Raw genomic sequence first — 22,278 nt, forward strand, 5'->3', positions numbered from 1 at the left:
CACTTCACTCTTCTTTTCTCTACTTGGCTTTTATCTCTTGAACTAATTTACATGGGCGTTTTCCCGCTAATGGGGGAAATGTCTGCCAACAGTCCCAGAATTACATTTTCATAGCACTGTATCCACATATCAAATTCCGTGAGAGAACTCTGACTGGCCCTGCTGGGATCACATGATGACCCTTGGACCAATCACTATCACCCAGGTAATAGCTGCCATGATAGGTCAGACCTGGATGCCATGCCCATCGCAGTAATCACTGGCGATTGATAGCGTCACCAAAATTACTGGGAGTGGGGGAAGAGTCTTTGTCCCAAAGAAGGGAATGCTGGGAAGAAAAAGGAAAACTAAAACACGTAGATCTCTCTTTCCAAATACTATGGTCTTTGAAAGTCTGATTTTGCTAAAAGTGAGAGGAAGAATTTAATAACGAGATTTCTTGATAAACATTTTCCATTTTGTAGTTTTTATGAATTATAGCAGGGAAACTGTGCTGTACAATTCAAAGAGAGCACCATTCACATTACCTACAATGAGTTATATGTCAAATAAAATATGAATAGTGTCCCCTGATGTCGTACAATGTGGTGGCCTTGAACTAGAACAAATGGTTAGAAATTGGTCCAATTGAGGCACAAAGTTTTATTTAGCTGATTGCATATACATATAGATGAAACATATTAAGTATTTGCAGCTTCGGTGTATTTTATTGGTTGTTGGCAACAGTGTTTACATCATGAGAGCTAGAGCTGGAAAGAACAATTTTTGCCAAAATTGCTCCAGTCCTTATATGAGAAGAGCTTTCTACTGACTATATAAAAATCTCACTACTTCCATCCAGCCTTCTGCTTGGTGAATCATACTTCCAGACAGAAAATAAGCAGAAGAGAATCCCTTTTATTCTACCTAGAATACATCATTGTTTTCTAGAATATAAATACTCTGCTCATATATGTCTGCCCCAAGGGACTGACTCTTGAAATGGTTATTTAATAGTGTTAGAAGAACAATTAGGGGTGCCATTAGTTTTCAATATTTCAAGCACAGATCTTTTAAATTACATCAAAATCGAAGCCAATGCAATAGCTGTCCATTTTCTTGAATTTTGTCTCAATCGATGCTGTTAAAAATGGTTAAAAGAAAAATAAACTTCATTGCATGTCAGTGCACAATCACATTGAATCAAATGACGTTCAGGACATGAAGGATGTGGGGCTTTTATGCATTTAATAATTTGCTAAGATGAGAATATGAGTTCTTTAGGTAAAAAAGAAATCATAGCCCATAAATCGAGTTTTCATTTATAAGTAATTATTGAATATGTGTTACGATAGTAACTCACAAAAGGAAAATAATGCGATTTTTACAGTAAACATTACAACATGAATGACAATTTGTTCATGAAGACTCGTAGTGGGATAGAAGAGGACATCTAGGACAATTGAATTTCTCCCCCGATGTGTTGATTGAACAGCTGTCGTTACTCTTTAGTGCTTTTTCAACAGGTGGCCTCAGAGCCAGGTCAGTATATTATTTTATCACAGTATATCTGTGATGACATTTCTCCCACATCAGTTGGCATCAAGCTCCTGATGTGATGACATCAACTATTTTTACAGCTTTATACGTTTTCTTCTCTTTGGCTTGAAATTTTCTTGCTTTAGATTGTAATCTTTCTTTCTTGCTTGCCTTTGTGGGACATTTCCAGGCCCCTCTTTCTCTGCATCAGAATTTATCTGTTAATAACATGCACTTAGAGCGTGCACTTATTTAGAATGTCATCGGCCCTTGCAAGCTTTCTGTAAATATTTTAGTGTCAGGGTTGGCTCAGTTACTCCTGTCCAAATCCGAATGACTGATCTGTTGAATAGTATACACTATGAAAACCTGACCCTGAATGCTGACTCTTTTTAAAAATGGGTTTTGTCCGGTTGTTTCATAACCCACTCACACACGCTCAAAAATTGGCACACCAACTGCATACAGTAGCTTTTCTTAGGCTTAGATGTCTCTTCTCTCGGTTTGAGTCTGCTTCCTGGGGCTGCCTTACTTTGTGAAGTAGATGCACAAAAGGTTTAGAATTTAAAATGTTGGATCAAAAGTGACCAATGGAAAATTGATGGTCAGACTGTCACTGTGATGTGCGCCAGGCCACACTCCAGTTTAAGGTAGAACTCAGTAAAATATTATGTACCCCACTTTCTAGATTAGTGCCGTTTTTTTCTATTCCCTTTTGTTCCTATGTGAATTTGATCTTGAAAATTAGATATTTGTAAAGGAAACTGAAATCAACCATCCTCTGTAAAATAGACAGGATTGAATTAAAGATTACTGTGGTTCAACTCCTAAATTTTATTATTTAATTGTAAATATTTCAGTAATCCTTAGTTTATCTTTTTTAAAAAATAATTTTTTAAGAATAGTTTTAGACTTACTGACAATTATTTCAAAGATAGTACAGAGAGTTCTTGTATATCTCACAGCCAATTTCCCCTATTATGTACATCTAATAGGAGTATAGTATATTTGTCACAGTTAATAAACCAATATTATATATTTCTATTAATTTTATCTTTTTAGCATCATAACTTGGATTTGCATTATTAGAGGCGCTCCATAACTTTTACAGAGAATGCATAAGTTTATCGGAGGTGTTAAATGAAAATTGTAAGTAAATCATTATTGTTTAAAGTTATTCTTCATATTTCTGATCTCATATCCTCTTTCCAATGGACAACACTCATCTATTTGCTTAACAAATACTTAAATTGTTTTTATTGTGTGCCAGACATTGTTCTAGGTTCTTTACAAATAGTAAGCATTTAATCCTCATAACGTCCCTACGTACTATTATTGTCTTCAATTTACAGATTGGAAATTGAAGGTTAAGTAACTTGCTCAAGGTCACACAGTACAGTCTAGCTCCAGAGTCATGTACTTAATCATGCATTACTATGCTTCGGTCCTAGAAGGCAGAGTCCCAGTCTTACTCATTTCTGTAACCCTTCTCCCTACTCTTGCACAACTTGCATGTGGTATGGTGGATGTATTAGTTGGCTTAGGCTGCCATAATAGCATACCACAGACTGGGTGGCTTAAACAATAAAAATTTATTTTCTCACAGTTTTGCAGGCTGGAAAGTCCAAAATCAAGCTGCCAGCAAGGTTGGCTTCTGTTGAGACCTTTTTTCCTGGCTTGCAGATGGCTGCCTTCTCACTGGCCTTTCTCTGTGCACACACATTCCTGGAGTCTCTTCCTCTTATAAAGACACCAGTCCTATTGGGTTAGGGCCCTGCCCTTGTGACCGCATTTAACCTTAATTACCTCATTAAAAGCCCTGTCTCCAAATACAGTTACATTGGAAGTTAGGGCTTCAACATATGGATTTGGGGGGGGGAACACAATTCAGTCCATAACACTGGGTAATTGCGAAAGTCTACTAAATTGAATTTCCATTGTAAAGTAATGCATCCAATATCATCCAAACATGTAGGTTTTGCTGTTGTTCTTTTTTGTGTCGCCTCAGATGCATGTTTACAACGATGTCACAGTTCAATCCCAAGTCTTTCTATTCTGTAGCACCATCATCTTCATAGTTTATCTCCTGTTCTTTCCAAGTTATTTCCAGGGAACAAGATATTTGCCATTGAAGAAATTGTTATAAACAAACACATTTGTCATTTTCCCTAGTAAGCTCTTATAAACACATCACAGTGAGATCAAAGCAGTTAATTTATCATTGCTAATGATAAATAAATAAATTAATTAATCAGCTATTATATCATTTAATGTAATAATAAATAACTTTATTATATTATTATTATAATATAATAAAAATTATTATGCTGTCATTTAAGCAACTCACTTCTGTATTTTAGATCCCTGCTGGTGATTTATTTACTTGTTATCTTCTCTTTGTGAGGCATCTTTAAACTTCAGAAGTAATTAATTGCAAACAATTCAAACAAAACAGAAATATGTAAAATAAAATATGTCAACCATCTTCATTGCCCTTACTCCATCCCTACCAAATTCCCTCCCCTGAATTAACCACTATTAACAATTAAGTGTGTATTCTTCCAGATTTTTCCTATGCATGGATAGATAGACTGACAAATGATAGATAGGTAGAAAGATGACTAGAGAGATATGTCTACACAGCCATACATACATACATACAGCTTTCTTTGCATCTTTTTTAATGGTCATATCATACTTATTGTTCTGCAACTTCCTTTTATTGATCAACAATTCATCAAGGTGATGATCCCGTGTCATTACACATAAAGATCTGCAGAGCAGGTTATCTGAACCAGCCCTAAGCAAATGCCTGTGGATTCTACCCACTTACACATTTCTTTTCCAACCTCTGAGAACACGTGAACAGGACCGCAAGGGAGAAAAATCTCTCAGAATTAAGTTTCCTATAAACTTAAAGTAAAATCAAATAGTTGCCTTATTCTACTCCCCAACATCTTTACCAAATTTTCCATATATTTCATTTTTTGTGGTTTATGTACAGCTGTATGTATTTAGGCTTTACTTGCTTCACAAATGATTTTTGATTTATACAAATATTATTATGAAGTTTATTCTTGCCTGTCACTGAAAGCAGGGTAATTCTAGCCTCCAGAGCAATTTCACCTCCTGCATTGTATACTACCATGGGAGGAGGTTCAACACCAAGCAATAAGAATCGAAAAGCATTTAATTATCACAGTGATAGCCCCCTTCATTTGATTGCTGCAGAGCTACCAAAGAAAGTACCTAGAACATAGGAAATGAACTTAACATAGATAGAAGGCTGAAAGACTTCAACAGATCACAGCATCTCTTCTGCGCTTAACGGCAAAACCATGAGTCATTAGTGGGAATAGTCAGCTGTTCCCTCTGTCTTTCCTCTGCCTGCCTGCTCACCAAAAATACCCCCTGCCTTGTGGAAATGCAGTTGTGTGGCAAGCCCATGGAAGAGGAACTGATGAATAGAAATGAAAGTAGCAGCCACCAAAAACAGAATACTGCAGTCAACTTTGGAGTAAATGTTTACGGATTACTAAATTTTTTTAATTACTAAATTATATGAATCTACTCAAGCCACCAACACACTGTTGGATGAGTCCTCCGTCTCTGTAAGGGCTTGCAGTGATGTACTCCCTCTGACACATTGTTTTTTTCTTTACTTCTACTGCTGCTCCTTCTTTCCACATATGTACACATCCACAATTCAATGTTCTGCTGAGGTCCACCTACTTCAATCCACTCCATCTCATGGAGGTATCTCCCTTTCTAAAACAGCATTAGTTATCTATACCAAGCACTTGCCAAATATTTAAGCATTTTTTGGACGTATCTTGTAGTGTTGTGATTTAATTTTCACCAGTTTTACTTCTTGATTCGCTAACTATGATACAAACTTCCTTAAGGGTTTGTACTGTGTGTGTTTAGATACTTCTGAAAGTTTCCAACAGGCTTCCTTCAGGACCAGCTCAAAAAGTAACTTTTCTATGAGGATTTGCCCAGGCAGTACAGTGAGATTTATTTTCTTTATTTATTGCGTTTCTTCAGTGTGAACTTGGATGGTCCTTCTGAAACAGGAAATGAGAAAGCATGGTGTTTTCTTAACCGTGTAAAGAAGTGAAAGCTCTAGGTTAGTAAAGTAGGATGATTCTTGGACACAACTTAAGGCTAACATTTGCATGTTGCAAATGACAGAGTCTGATTTAATGGGCAGCCATTCAAGGAAGCACACAGACCTGCCGAATCAGAACAGGAGGATAAAGACAGAATTAATGTTTTCTATTGACACACACACAGGAGGTGTCCACTAAAATGAGAACCTGCTCTTTATCACAGGGCTATGTTGTGATGAGCACAATACATTTATAATTAGAACAATGATTTTGTTCAGCCATATCTCAGCTAATGCAGTATAATTTTCTCTTGTTTTTTATTTATTAATCTTTATTGGAGTATAGTTGATTTACAATGTTGGGTTAGTTTCTGCTGTACAGCAAAGTGAATCAGTTATACATATACATATATCCACTCTTTTTTATATTATTTTCCCATATAGGTCATTACAGAGTATTAAGTAGAGGTCCCTGTGCTATACAGTAGGTTCTTATTAGTTATATATTTTATATATAGTAGTGTGTATATGTCACCACACTCTCCCAGTTTATCCCTCCCTCCCTCCCCACTGGGAACCATAAGTTTGTTTTCTACATCTGTGACTCTATTTCTGTTTTGTAAATAAGTTTATTTGTACCATTTTTTTATATTCCACATATAAGCGATATCATATGATATTTGTCTTTCTCTGTCTGACTTACTTCGCTCAGTATGACAATCTCTATGTCCATCCATGTCACTGCAAATGACATTATTTTGTTCTTTTTTGTGGCTGAGTAATATTCCAATTTATATATGTATCACATCTTCTTTATCCATTCATTCTTCAATGGACATTTAGGTTACTTCCATGTCCTGGCTATTAAATAGTGCAGCAGTGAACATTGGGATATGTGTATCTTTTCGAATTATGGTTTTCTCTGGATATATGCCTAGAAGTGAGATTGCTGGATCATATGGTAGCTCTATTTTTAGTTTTTTAAGGAATGTCCATACTGTTCTCCATAGTGGCTGTACTAATTTACCTTCCCACCAACAGTGTAGGAGGGTTCTCTTTTCTCCACACCTTCTCCAATATTTATTGTTTATAAATTTTTGATGATGGCCATTCTGGCCAGTGTGAGGCGATACCCCATAGTAGTTTTGATTTGCATTTCTCTAATAATTAGTGATGTTGAGCATCTTTTCATATGCTTTTTGGCCATCTGTATGTCTTCTTTGAAGAAATGTCTGTTTAGATCTTCCACCCATTTTTTGATTGGGTTGTTTGTTTGTTTCTTTTTTGATATTGAACTGCATGAGCTGTTTGTATATTTTGGAGATTAATCCCTTGTCAGTCGCTTTGTTTGCAAATATTTTCTCCCGTTCTGTATGTAGTCTTTTTGTTTTGTTTATGGTTTCCTTTGCTGTGCAAAAGCTTTTAAGTTTAATTAGGTCTCATCTGTTAATTTTTGCTTTTATTTTCATTAGTCTAGGAGGTAGATCAAAAAAGATCTTGCTGTGATTTATGTCAGAGAGTGTTCTGAATGTTCTAATTTCATTCTTTTAGATGTAGCTGTCCAGTTTTCCCAGCACCACTTATTGAAGAAAGTATCTTTTCTCCCTTGTATATTCTTTTTTTTTTTTTTTGCAGTACACAGGCCTCTCACTGTTGTGGCCTCTCCTGTTGCGGAGCACAGGCTCTGGTCGTGCAGGTCCAGCGGCCATGGCTCATGGGCCCAGCTGCTCTGTGGCATGTGGGATCTTCCCGGACCGGGGCACAAACCTGTGTCCCCTGCGTCGGCAGGCGGACTCTCAACCACTGTGCCACCAGTGAAGCCCTCCCTTGTATATTCTTGCCTCCTTTGTCATAGATTAGGTGACCATAGGTGCGTGGGCTTATCTCTGGGCTTTCTATCTTGTTCCACTGATCTATATTTCTGTTTTTGTGCCAGTACCATACTGTTTTGTTGACTGTAGCTTTGTAGCATAGTCTGAAGTTAGGGAGCCTGATTCCTCCAGCTCTGTTTTTCTTTCTCAAGATTGCTTTGGCTATTTGGGGTCTTTTGTGTTTCCATACTAGCATGTTTCACAGAATTAGGACAAAAAATTTTTCTCTTGTTATTTGATCCCCTTCCTATTTCTTCATGGTACATAAAATATATATAAGCTTAGAAATATACACACACACATTTCTAAATGATGGTTTTTGTGAGATTTAATCCAACTAACATGAGGTTTCTATGATAATACCATCTGTCTCCCCTCAAAACATGTTTATTCAACTATTAGCTTCATATTCCAGCAAATCATTTACTTCCATTGTTTAAGAATTTACCTTGTTTGATTATATAATTTCAATGTTTTTCTTCCATCATTGCAAACAAGAATAATTTTATAGCTTAAAGGTTTTAATCACAATTTTAAAAATTGAAATATATTTGACATAAAACATTGTATACATTTAAGTTGTACAACTGTTGATTTGATCTATTTATATATTGTAATATGATTGCCACTGCAGTGATAGTTAGCACCTCTATCATATCACGTAATTACATTTCTTTTTTGTAGTGGGAATAATTAAGATCTAGTCTCTTAACAAATTTGATGATTATAATACAATATTTTTGTCTATAATTTTATAACTTTTTAATATGTAGCTTGTACATAGAGTAATTGTGTATATGTAAGCACTCTAACACACACACACACACACACATCCCTGATAATTTCTCCTTCAAGTCAAGTTTCTTAACCCTTCTTTGTTTAAAGCAATTGTTTTTTCAATGCTTCTATACCACTCTTTATATCTTTACTTATTTATTATTACTCTTTTTAATGTGTCAAGGTTGTACGTTTTGTTGAATGTTTATATCTTTATTGAATTTTAGTTCACAGGATAGAGCCTCATATTCAAAAATTTTTAACTTTGGTGGTTCTAAAGATTTGCAGGTTACCCTGAAGGACTGTGACCTGTAAATATTTATCATTTTATTGGGCACACACACAATTTTGATTTTTGAGAGCTGTGAGGCTAGCATCCAGAATCAAGTCATTTAGCTAGTGAGATTAGCCAGTGCTCAGCACTTACGTTTCAATGTGACTTCATGGTTCTCTACTTATTATGACTCCCCTGTGTGATGAGTCCTATTAGGTGAGATAGTAATACTTCCAAAATCTAGGGCTTCTTAGGTTCCAAGGCTCTCCTCTTCTTTCTCTTGTTACTGGAGAGTAAGTTCCTTTAGTGCAAACATATTAGGGCTTAGCATTATTGTAACTCCTGGTGCTTAGCATGTTGCCTGGTATATACAAGTTGGAAAGTTATTCTTCTGCCTCCTAAATAATCACACACACACAGTGGTGCTCATGTGCATTCATGGACACACACACCCTCACACATCATCTATATATAAAAGAATTATGATTTTAAAATAATCTGCTCTTTTGGATTCTTTATGCCTCTGCTTCATTTCACTAGGATGGATCATTGAGAATTGATTTGATCATTACCAGCTGTGATCGTTGGCACAGATAAGCATGTAGGTATACAGTAGTGGGTCTCAAACATGGCTGTATATTAGAACCAGCTAGGAGGTTTTGTAAAAATCCTGATGCTTCGGCTGCACACCAAGCCAAAGAGTCAGCATTTTGGGAGGTGGGAGCCAAACATCAGTATTTTAAATGCTTCACTAGCAGTTCCAGTATGCTGCCAAAGTTGACCACTGCTGTACTAGAGATTCTCTCCTAACAAGTGAAAAGAAACATAAACACCCTAATAAAAAGGCAACATCTGGAGTGGCAGAAGGAATGCTGAAGTAAGAATGAGAAAACTTGGATCCAAGTTCCAACTCTACTACTTACGAGCTGTGCATGTGACACTGGGCAATCTTCCAGCTATTGGTTTGTTACAGTGTAACAGACCACCCCAAAAGGCAGTAGAGTAAAACAACAACGTTTCTGAGCATTTCATTGTGCTCAGAAATCCCATGGTTAGACATTTTGAAAGTGCATAGGGGGCATGACTTGTCTCTGCTTCACAATGTTTGGGGACTCGGGAAGATTTGAATGGCTGGGGCTGGAATCTTCTTCACTTACTTGTCTGGTGCCTGGGCTGGGATGAGTAGGCTCAACTGTGACTGTGGTCCTGAGTGCCTACATGAAGCCTCTCCAAGTGGCTTGGGCTTCCTAACAACATGGCAGCCTCAGAGTAGTAGGACTTCTTACACAGCAGCTCAGGGCTTCAAAAGTGAGTGTTTCATTAATCAAAGTAGGTGTTGTATGGCCTTTTACATCCCAGCCTTAGAAGTCACATGGCATCACTTCGAGTGAACTCTGTGGATGGAAGCAATCACAGGCCTGCCCAGATGCAAGTGGAGGGGACACAGAACTCAACTATGGGTGGCAGGTATATCAAAGAATTTGTGGTCATATTTCACTATTTCTACAGACAGGTTACATTCAGCCTCAGATTACCACTAGTATTTGTTCTCTATTGCCGTATCACAAATTGCCACAAAGTGGCTTGCAACAATACACATTTATTATCTTATAGTTTCTGTGAGTCAAGAATCTGGGCCTGGCTTGATTTCAGGGTCTCCCACGAGCTGCAAGCAAGGAGTTGGCTGGGCTGTAGTCATCTCAAGGTTTAACTGGAGAAGGATCCACTTCCAAGCTCACATGGATGTTGGTAGGATTTAGTTCCTTGTCACGTGGGCCTTCCCAGCCTTCGTTCAAGCATTCAAGCTGAAAAGCAATAGAATCTGATTGTAAGATGGAAATTGTAGTCTTTTCTAACCTAATCACAAAGTGACGTGCCATTACCTTTGCTGGGTTCTACTGATTAGGAGCAAGTCACTAAGTCCAGGCCACTCTCCAGGGGCAAGGATTAAACGAGGGCATGGATACTAGGTGGGGATCATTGGGGGCCATCTAACAGTTAACTTATCAGACTCTTCTAAAAAATGGTATATTAACCTTGACCTGCCCAACATTCAGGCTTTTTATGAGAACTCAATAAGATGGTATGTTTGGCAGTGCATTTCAAGATGTATATCACTGTACAGAGTGAGTAATTTTCAACAGAGAATAATACATTGTGATGGTCTCAGAATAGACTTTCCTCAGAGAGGGAGGGGTCTCTGCACATAAACTGGTACATTTATGTAGTGGGAAGAGACTTTAAGTTCTTTTGAATCAGTCATTTCACTGTGATTTTCTTTTCCCTTGTATCTACCTAACATTGTTCAAATAAAGAGTATGACCTCTTGGTCCAGGAGAAATGGAATTTATTTTTTATTAAAAGCTTCTACTAATGCTCAGACCCATCGCATCTTGTACATTTCCAAAGCAAACTGAGAAAAAGGTCAATGTAAATGTTCTTATGAATCAAATCCTAAAATACTCACATCCTATAAAGGCCAGTCTTTAGATAAAACTGCCAAGAAATTCTTGTTTTTTAAAAAATGCTACTTTCTAGTTCTTGAGCTAGAGAGAATTTTTTAATGGCCAGAAAATATTGATTGGTGGGTTTATGTGTGAGTTAATCCATTAAAGAAAGGTAAACGAGTACCTCAGTTTTTAAAAAATCAAACAGCTTTACTTGCAGGTGTCAAATAATACTAGTAAAATGTTATACAGCACAAAAACTGAAATCTTTAAAAATCAGTGCTTAAGTGAAAAAATTTACACCTAATAAGTATAAAAACAAAGTTACACATGAAGATGTATAATGTGATATTAATTTTATATTAAAATGTATATAACTTCTATATACATTTAAGGAAAGGTAGATGCCAAAAATGTTCAAAGTGATTATCTCTAAGTGCTAATTAGAATATTTTTATTTTATTTTCTTTGCCTTTTTTGAGTTTTCTACAGTAAACATTCTTTATGTTTATAGACACAGAGAAGCTGTAAAAACTAAAATGGAAAAGAACCTATATGTTTCCACTTTTTAAAATAGTAATATGTGATCGGCAGTAGCACATTGATGAATGGGAATAACATGGTAATGGGAAAGCAGAACCGGCTTTGGAGCCAAGCCATTCCTGCTTCTAGAAGGCCCTGGGCACCCTGGCAGAACCCTAGATTGCTTCTAAGCAGTTTAGACCACTGCTTTAGGGCAAACCAGAACGAATAAGAGTGGAAATGCCACCACCACCTCTTTTTTTCTGCTTTAAGAAGTAAAATTCTGAAAGGACTACCACTGAAGAAACTACCTCTTGAATTGTTTCTGGTTAATACTTAAATTTTTGAGTTGCATTCATTTAAGAAATAACTGAAGTTGAAGACAGGTAATATAAGCTGACTCCAGGTCACTAGCTTTCCTCCTTCAGTGTAAATCAGGATTAGGTGATTGTTTCTCATCTGCTCCCAAACCAGGTCACAGTAAAGCCCAGCCCACTCTTAAGGTCACTTCTGGCTATAATGGTAGAAACTACCTCAAACAGACTGCCTGAATGTATGTCTTGTGTCAGGGTTTTCTGGGGAACAAAACCTAAAATAGAAACCTGAGAATAAAGCACTCTAGCCACTTGGTGTGAGTCAAAAGGAAACTGGGGCAAGAGAAGGCTCCTTAGCAAACTTTGCCTGAAAGGTTGAAAAATGAACTCACCACTACAAAGATGCTTCTAGAACCACTGTGCCTGCCTATTGCTTGACTGTTGCTGTATGACTGAAGAAAAATTTTAATCAAAATTGTTGCCAAGGGCTTTCCCTGGTGGCGCAGTGGTTGAGAGTCCGCCTGCCGATGCAGGGGACGCAGGTTCATGCCCGGTCCGGCGAGGATCCACATGCCGTGGAGCGGCTGGGCCCGTTGAGCCGTGGCCGCTGAGCCTGCACATCTGGAGCCTGTGCAGAGGCCACAGCAGTGAGAGGCCCCGCATACCGCAAAAAAAAAAAAAATTGTTGCCAAGAATGAGATAGAGACCAGCAAAGGAAATAAGATAAGAACAGTTATGTGGGGTTTTGTGAGAGGAAGAGAGCAAAAGAAAAATCTTTAAAAGGAAGATTCAAAGAATGATTCATATCTTTAGTCTAAGTTGATTATGCGGCCCCTGGCAAGCAAGTACCTTCCATTTAGTACCACACAGAAAATGTTTGCTGAGTGAGTGAATAGATAGGGGTGGCAGGTGGGGGGATGAGTGTATTAATAAATAAGCAAATATTCTTTTGCTCTGCCAAAGAAACCCTCTTGTTAGCCACTCGTGGAGATGAAGAGGGAGAGAAAAGTGCATGGTGACCTCCATAATCAAATTAATGTAGGATGCTTTATGATGTAGTTCAGGGCGGGGCAGAGTTGAAAGCTCTCATTGTGACAAGGCCAGGAGAGGAGTTCACAGAGAATGATGAATTTGTTAGGTAAACCTGACTGGACGTGAGAACGAGTGGAGTAAACCTTGAGGAGTCAGGCATGCATGACTTCAGATGTTCTAGGGAAGATTTTATGGAGTCCTGGACAATTAGGAGCTATAGCTGGAGAAACAATATTTTTGATCCTCTGTCCCTACCCATTTTAGAAAAGCCCGCCTCACATACTACATTTATAACAATCGTTATCCTCCATCCTAAACTATCTCCCCACTTCTTGCCTATGTCTCTCCCTCCCTTCCTTCTCTCCTTCCTTCTGCTTCCTGTTCCACTTACCTTCTTACCATCCCTCCCTCCTTTCTATCTTCCTTTTTTCCTCCCTCCCTTCCTTCCTTCCTAATGTAATTCATTACATTATAGTTAAGAAAAGTGATAGTGGACTTAAGTGTCAAAAGAAGGAACTGCACTTTAGAGGGTAGTAAATCAAGAAAGAACAATTTGTAGAGAAGTCATTCAAGAGGATCGTCAAAGAAAAGTTCTTCAAAGCAGGACTGAGGGCACTGCAGACAGGAAGTGCTGAATGTGCAAAGGAACGGAGGTATTATATAGGGCACAAGTCAGTCAGTGTGGTGAGAAATGTGATACATATGGCCAGTGGCAGAGGACGAACCTGGAAGGTTGACGGGGGTCAGATTATTTTTATTTATTTATTTATTTATTTATACTTTTGGCTGTGTTGGGTCTTGGTTGCTGCGTGTGGGCTTTCTCTACTTGCAGTGAGCGGGGACTACTCTTCTTTGCAGTGCGTGGGCTTCTCATTGCGGTGGCTTCTCTTGTTGTGGAGCACAAGCTCTAGGCACGCGGGCTTCAGTGGTTGTGGCACGTGGGCTCGGTAGTTGTGGCTCGTGAGCTCTAGACCACACGCTCGGTAGTTGTGGTGCAAGGGCTTAGTTGTTCCACGGCGTGTGGGATCTTCCCAGACCAGGGCTCGAACCCGTGTCCCCTGCACTGGCAGGAGGATTCTCTTTTTTTTGTAGAATTTTTCCGATCTTTTTTTTTTTCAATGTACCTTTCTTTTTTTAACATCTTTATTGGAGTATAATTGCTTTACAATAGTGTGTTAGTTTCTGCTGTATAACAGAATGAATCAGCTATACATATACATACATCCCCACATCTCCTCCCTCTGGCTTCTCGCTCCCATCCTCCCTATCCCAACCATCTAGGTGGTCACAAAGCACCAAGCTGCTCTCCCTGTGCTATGTGGCTGCTTCCCACTAGCTATCTATTTTACATTTGGTGGTGTATATATGTCCATGCCACTCTCTCACTTCATCCCAGCTTAGCCTTCCCCCTCCTCGTGTCCCTCAAGTCCATTCTCTATGTCTGCGTCTTAATTCCTGTCCTGCCCCTAGGTTCTTCAGAGCCTTTTTTTGTTTGTTTTACATTCCATATATATGTGTTAGCATACGGTATTTGTTTTTCTCTTTCTGACTTACTTCACTCTGTATGACAGTCTCTAGGTCCATCCACTTCACTACAAATAACTCAATCTTGCTTCTTTTTGTATACATGTGCCACATCTTCTTTATCCATTCACCTGTCGACGGACACTTAGGTTGCTTCCATGTCCTGGCTATTGTAAATAGAGCTGCAATGAATATTGTGGTACATGACTCTTTTTGAATTATGGTTTTCTCAGGGTATATGCCCAGCAGTGGGATTGCTGGGTGGTATGGTAGTTCTATTTTTAGTTTTTTAAGGAACCTCCTTATTGTTCTCCATAGTGGCTGTATCAATTTACATTCCCACCAACAGTGTAAGAGGGTTCCCTTTTCTCCACATCCTCTCCAGCATTTATTGTTTGTAGATTTTTTTGATGATGGCCATTCTGACTGGTGTGAGGTGATACTTCATTGTAGTTTTGATTTGCATTTCTCTAATGATTAATGATGTTGAGCATCCTTTCATGTGTTTGTTGGCCATCTGTATATCTTCTTTGGAGAAATGTCTATTTAGGTCTTCTGCCCATTTTTGGATTGGGTTGTTTGTTTTTTAGATATTGAGCTGCATGAGCTACTTGTATATTTTGGAGATTAATCCTTTGTCAGTTGCTTCATTTACAAATATTTTCTCCCATTCTGAGAGTTGTCTTTTCGTCTTTTTTATGGTTTCCTTTGCTGTTTAAAAGCTTTTAAGTTTCATTAGGTCCCATTTGTTTATTTTTGTTTTTATTTCCATTTCTCCAGGAGGTGGGTCAAAAAGGATCTTGCTGTGATTTATGTCATGGAGTGTTCTGCCTATGTTTTCCTCTAAGAGTTTTATAGTGTCTGGCCTTATATTTAGGTCTTTAATCCATTTTGAGTTTATTTTTGTGTATGGTGTTAGAGAGTGTTCTAATTTCCTTCTTTTACATATATATCGCTGTCCAGTTTTCCCAGCACCACTTATTGAAGAGGTTGTCTTTTCTCCGTTGTATATTCTTGCCTCCTTTATCAAAGGTAAGGTGACCATATGGGTGTGGGTTTATCTCTGGGCTTTCTATCCTGTTCCATTGATCTATATTTCTGTCTTTGTGCCAGTACCATACTGTCTTGGTTACTGTAGCTTTGTAGTATAGTCTGAAGTCAGGGAACCTGATTACTCCAGCTCTGTTTTTCTTTCTCAAAATTGCTTTGGCTATTAGGGATCTTTTGTGTTTCCATACAAATTGTGAAACTTTTGTTGTAGTTCTGTGAAAATTGCCATTAGTAATTTGATAGGGATTGCATTGAATCTGTAGATTGCTTTGGGTAGTATAGTCATTTTCACAATGTTGATTCTTCCAATCCAAGAACATGGTATATCTCTCCATCTGCTTGTATCATCTTTAATTTCTTTCATCAGTTTCTTTTAGTTTTCTGCATACAGGTCTTTTGTCTCCTTAGGTAGGTTTATTCCTAGGTATTTTATTCTTTCTGTTGCAATGGTAAATAGGAGTGTTTCCTTAATTTCTCTTTCAGATTTTTCATCATTAGTATATAGCAATGCAAGAGATTTCTGTGCATTAATTTTGTATCAGCAGGTGGATTCTTAACCACTGCGCCATCAGGGAAGTCCCAGGAGTCAGATTTTGAAAAGCCTTGTGCGTGACACTCTCTATAGCAGCTCCTGAATGCAAATACCTCCCACTTCCCTCGTAAGGGTATAATACTCCACATGGCACATCCTTGTTTCAATCTGACTGTTACAAACTCATACACTTCTCCTGATGTCTGAGTGCCTTTGGATTCTGCCATCTATGGTGGGCTGCAACCATTAGGTGACACTGCCCATGTGGTTTAATCAAATCAATGTAATGGTGATTCAAATCGAGTTTAACTACAAACCCAAACTATTACCTGTGGCCCATGGGTCACATGTTTGTATATGGGGGAGAACAGACCATGGCATGTCTCTTCACTAGGGATAAGAGTTGCTTTTTGGTCCACCTATTGTGCCCTGGAATTATTGGCAATGAAATTGAAGGTCAGCATCTCAGTCTATGGAAGGAATTTAGAAAGGAGTGTGATGTGATTAGATCTGCATTCCAGAAGGAAATTTTAGGGCAGTTGAGAGAACTATAACTTAGGTTAATTTATGGTCAGAATTTAGAACTGAATCCCCTTGTAGGATGTGACTCCTTAAATCCTCACAACAGGAAAGGAAAATCTCTTAGCATACATTAAAGTTACCGAGGTTTAATGTTAATGAAATCGAGTAAACACTTTGGAATTTTTCACCCATTTACTATCAACACAAGGGAGTTGATAGTCTTCTTAAGGAAATCCCGGTTTGACTGCCTAGACATAAATGATCTTTATTTTTCTTCCTTTTTTTCATGTTAACTCAGTGGTTCTCAAACTTTGACGTGCATGAGTGTAGTTAACTTGTATACACAAAACCATATATGCTGTGCTTTGTGGGAAATGATTGAGTCATTTTATTTTTGGCCACACCATGGGGCATGTGGGATCCCAGTTCCCTGGCCAGGGATTGAACCTGCGCCCCCTTCTGTGGAAGCGTGGGTCTTAATCACTGGACCACTAGGGAAGTCCCAATCGAGTCATTTTAAATCCATGACAACTTTGCTTTATGTGCTGTCTCTAACCTCTAACCTAAGTTTAAGGTTTTCGTTTCCAGTCTTGTACAATAGTCCAGGAGAGAGATAAGGAAAGCAGGACCCAGGGTGGCTGTGGGAATGGAGAAAAGGGCATAAAGTGGAAAACATTTGTCCAGGAGGCAGAAGCTTTGCTTCCTCGTTCTGCCTCTTGTCTCCTGCTCACTGTTCTCATCATTCCCCCCTCTTGCTTTTGATCCACATTCTCTGTGCCTTCATGGTGCCCATCATTCTCAAGCTGCTGGCTTAGCGGTGAGCCTCTAGGATACTCTGGTGTCTGGGATGGATACACGTTCTTTCTCTCCCTTCCCCTCTATGGAAGGCAAGTATTCATGGCAAATTCTTGAGCTGAGATCCACATATTAAACTAAACTACGTTCTGGATCTGGATCTCCCACAGAGTGTAATTTTTAAAAACTCTTTTCAGTTCCTCATCAATGAGCTGGGCATATTAATGGTACTGACCTCATGGTTGTCAGGAAGATTATATTGGATGATAAAGGTAGCTTTTGGCACAATAACCTGCCAGATAGTAAGTGCTCATTACCTGTTAGCTGCTTCTTCTATCCTCATGTCTAGAAGTTTTAAGGGTAACCCACTTCTTTTTAAGTTTATGCAGAAGAATAATATTTTCAGATAATGACTAGGGCTGTACCTCTGTTGGCTTCTGCCTTGATATTCTGCCAAAACCTGCTTTTTGGCTATGGCTTCAGTCTTTGCCTGTGGAAGGTTGAAAGCTGATTGCCCTTTTCACTCTCATGTCTCATATTCTTGAACTTGACCATGACCAGTGATGGTGTATGCAGGTAGGTCACCATCACACGTAATTACTTCAGTTATGCCAGTAAAACCTGTCACTCAAATTTTCTGGGACTATTTAAATATTTGCTCTCATTCTACAAGTAACTTAAAGTGAAAAATACCGATATGTGCTTTATATATTGAAACTCAATTAGTCAGTTGAAATAAATGCATACTTATTGCTGTGAGTTAATATGATAATTAAGGGTGACTTTTAAAGTTACGAAAATTATGTACAAGAGTACCTAGGAATTTTCAAATAATTAGATGAATAGAAAAATTAGATTGAAACTTAATAAGAATATTAAAAGAGTGCATTAGCTGGAAACATTTAACAATAGTATTATATACTTTTTGAGCCAACAAATCCTACAAAAATTTAAATAATAAAAGGCAGAATACTCAAGATTAGATAATGTAATTGTAACACCTGCAAAACTGTTTGATAAACTTTCATTTATAATTATATACCAGATAATCTTAAGTTATTACATTCTTAAAGTCTTAAGAATTATATTTAATCTCACCTATTTCCACCTGGGCCATGAGTATATAAAAGAATTTTATATGTTTATAAATTTTTCTCATCAAAAAGAAAGCAGAATACTGACTTTACACTTCAACATTTCACAAGGAAGAATAATTTTAAATTATATATAATAACATCCACGATTAATCAACTTTAATCCAGAAATAAGAAGTAATATAAAGAAGAGGAGAAAGCAACAAAAAGTGACTGTTTATAGACCCCACACAGTGACTGGCACTACCTAGCCTTGTGCAGTGTATAACCTGAACTACTGTATATGGTGCCCCTGTATATTTGGTGTCAGCAGTGGGCAGAATAATGACCTTGATAACAACCTAGGAGCTGGCAGTGCTGAGAAATGATCATTGCTGCACTATAATGTCAAAAATTTTAGTTGGTTACTAAGATTTTCAAGAATAAAATGTTCATAATAAATGCTTTTCAGTAAATGTTTTCATATTTATTCCTATAGGCTAGGAGTTCATTCTGAAATATGATGACTGCCTTCAGCAGAACATCCATTTTAACACATGGTCATTTGGTAATCAGCCCAAATGTATATTCCACGCACCTCTAAATATATGTGGATTTTCTTTTCTGAATTCTTTTTCTTATTACTTCATATTAGTACAGTATTCAAGTGTGCAAAGTTTTCCTTTCTTTATTTTTCTCTAATCAAACTGAGCTTAATTCATATGAGCTTCCGCTTCTCCTAATAGCAGAAAACACCATCTGGCCAATTCAAAATAAACTCAGCTCCTTCTGGATTAGAAGTTTCTTCTAGGTAGGTAATCGGTTCCATTTAAGGAGTCTCTTCTCTCTTCCTTCCTTTTCTTCCTAGGACTGATCTGACGTCCACAGCACCACTCCTGTATCTGATATAGGGCAGCCGATGCTTAACTCTACAACCAGTTGTCGACACTGGGACTCAGGACTGCCAGGTCATCTCATATGATGAGAGAAACTAGAAACCCAGAATTTTACATAAACGTCTTTCAACTTGTAAATATTGGCAAGTGTCTGTGCCTCCAGATCCACTTGCCACCCTTCTTTTTTTTTAATTTTATTGATTTATTTATTTATTTTTGGCTGTGTTGGGTCTTCGTTGCCGTGCGCGGGCTTTCTCTAGTTGAGGCAAGTGGGGGCTACTCTTCGTTGCGGTGCGCGGGCTTCTCACTGCTGTGGCTTCTCTTGTTGTGGAGCACGGGCTCTAAGCGTGTGGGCTCAGCAGTTGTGGCATGCAGGCTCAGTAGTTGTGGCTCGTGGGCTCTAGAGCACAGGCTCAGTAGTTGTGGCACATGGGTTTAGTTGCTCTGTGGCATGTGGGATCTTCCCGGACCAGGGCTCGAACCCATGTCCCCTGCATTGGCAGGTGGATTCTTCACCACTGCACCACCAGGGAGGCCGTCACCACCCTTCTTGACTCTGCTTTGTGCAGGGAGGCTGGCCTTTAGGGTCAATATCAAAGGGCTGCTTTGCCTTCCAACTTCCTGTTTTTGTTTTGTTTTGTTTTGTTTTTAATCTTTATTGGAATATAGTTGATTTACAATGCTGTATTAGTTTCAGGTGTACAGCAAAGTGAATCAGTTACACATATACATATACCCCCTCTTTTTTTTTTTTTTAGGTTCTGTTCCCATATAAGCTCAGCTGCCTGTTGAGCTCAGCCAGTGAGAGTTCACAGCCAGTGGGTGGTGGGGGGAGGGGGGACACTGATGAAGGAGTGTTGCTTCTCCATGTCCCGCTCTGCAAGTTGTTGGGTTGGCTCGGGCTGGCCCTGGCTACTATCCTCTGCCAAAGGCTCCTGTCCACAAGCCCTTCCAGGGATGGGAATGTGATGGTTCCATGCAGCTACGAGCCCCAGAGTGTCTTGCCGTTCTCTGTTGTTTCCCTTAACTCTGTCCATATTCCTATAAAAAGTTTGAGAATGCCATGTCATTTCTGTCAAAACCCAGGTTGACTCAGAATCTAATTCAATCTTTACTTTTCTAGTTATATGAGCCAAATAAACATAAACTGTATGGGCCAAATAAAACCATGGCTATAGATTTTCCTCATGGGTTGTACATATTTTATTTATAGCACCCCGTATGACATATATTTACCTAAAAAATTCTTCTGAATTCCATCAAGTATCTATATCTATATTCCAGTTTGGGGGAAATAAGAGAGATAGAAGAGCAAGTTAAGTGACAAGATACAAAATATGGGACATTGTTCTACAAGACAGATGGCCCAGTTTCTCCAACAAATCAAAGACATGGAAAACAGGTAGCTGGGCAAGGGGAACCGCTATAGAATAAAAGAAACTTAAGAGACAAAATAACCAAAATCAACACATGACTCTTGCTTGGATCCTGATCCAAACTAAACACCTTTGAGTCAATCAAAAACTTTTAATATAAATGTGGTATTGTATAATATTAAAGACTTGTTAATTTTTCAGTTTACTTATCAATTAGAGATGTTTCATGAAGCACCAGTTAGAGATGCATAATGAAGAATATGAAATGTCTGATGTCTGGAATGACCTTTAAAATGCTCTAGCCAAAATTATAAATGAATAAGTGGGGGAGGATAAATGAAAGAATATGGCAAAATTGTGGCAATAGTTGAAGCAGGGTGATAGTACATGGGGATTTATCATTCTCTTCTCTCTAGTGTTGTGAGTGTCTGAAATTTTCCAAAGTAAAATGATTTTGAAAATGGGAAACACAGGTTTGCACTTAAACAAAATTCCACTATAGAACAATGCCGTGACCCACACTCTGTACTAGATTTTTCTCTTTCTAAGAAAGGCCCCTGAGGACTCTGCCCCCCAGGGAAATCCTCTTCCATCCATGACAGTTCAGCCTTGCAATGTCCATCCAGAATGAGCTGGCTCTGTTCTGGTGTCCCTGCTCCTATTCTTTTGTCTCCTACTTGCTTTTACTTCCTTGCCCAGTTCATTGGATTGACCTTTCTCTCTGGCCTGATTTAGGGCTTAGCCCTGGACGTTGGATCTCCCTACACCCTGGCCATGTCTACAGATTTCCAACTACTCCTTGTGACAGGCGTTGGAAAGTACCAAGTCTAATCTAAGAGACTATCAAGCCAACTGGTGGCCACCAGTCTTTTCTTTCTGGAAGGATGGACTTCTAAAGGAAGACTACCACAGAGATCTTGTGACATTCATTTTCTTGTATAAATGTGTGAAAATCAGTATCATTATCTTTATTTCATAGATGGGAAAATGGAGAAACATGGAGAAAAAGTAAGAATAGAAAACTTGATCAGAGACAACAAAAAAATTCTTTGGAAATGTTGATACTATAAGTCAAATTGCTCAAACTGGCAGATATCATTTATAATTCTATTTTAAAATCCTCTAAAAACCCAGTTTTCTTTCTTAAGGGCAGTTGCTGATTAGTAAAATTTAAAGCTGCACAGTTTTGTACACAATTTTATACACTCACATACACATGCACACAAACACACTCACTTCTGGTCCAATTAACCTTTTCAAGATGATGTTTTTACTCTTTGAAATATACCATTATATTTTTTATTATCTATACATATGTTATGTGTTATTCATGAAATATTTCTCCAAAGGTAAGCTTAATAATTACCTTAAATGCTAAATTATTTAAAATTAGATTTTTTTTTTTTTTTTTTTGCGGTTCGCGGGCCTCTCACTGTTGGGGCCCCTCCCGTTGCGGAGCACAGGCTCCGGACGCGCAGGCTCAGCGGCCACGGCTCACGGGCTCAGCCGCTCCGCGGCATGTGGGATCTTCCCGGACCGGGGCACGAACCCGCGTCCCCTGCATCGGCAGGCAGACTCTCAACCACTGCGCCACCAGGGAAGCCCAAAATTAGATTTTTTTAAAGATGGCAGGACTGGGGGATA

This window comes from Phocoena sinus, chromosome 6 (assembly GCF_008692025.1).
Source record: "Phocoena sinus isolate mPhoSin1 chromosome 6, mPhoSin1.pri, whole genome shotgun sequence".
In the NCBI taxonomy this organism is placed as follows: domain Eukaryota; kingdom Metazoa; phylum Chordata; class Mammalia; order Artiodactyla; family Phocoenidae; genus Phocoena; species Phocoena sinus.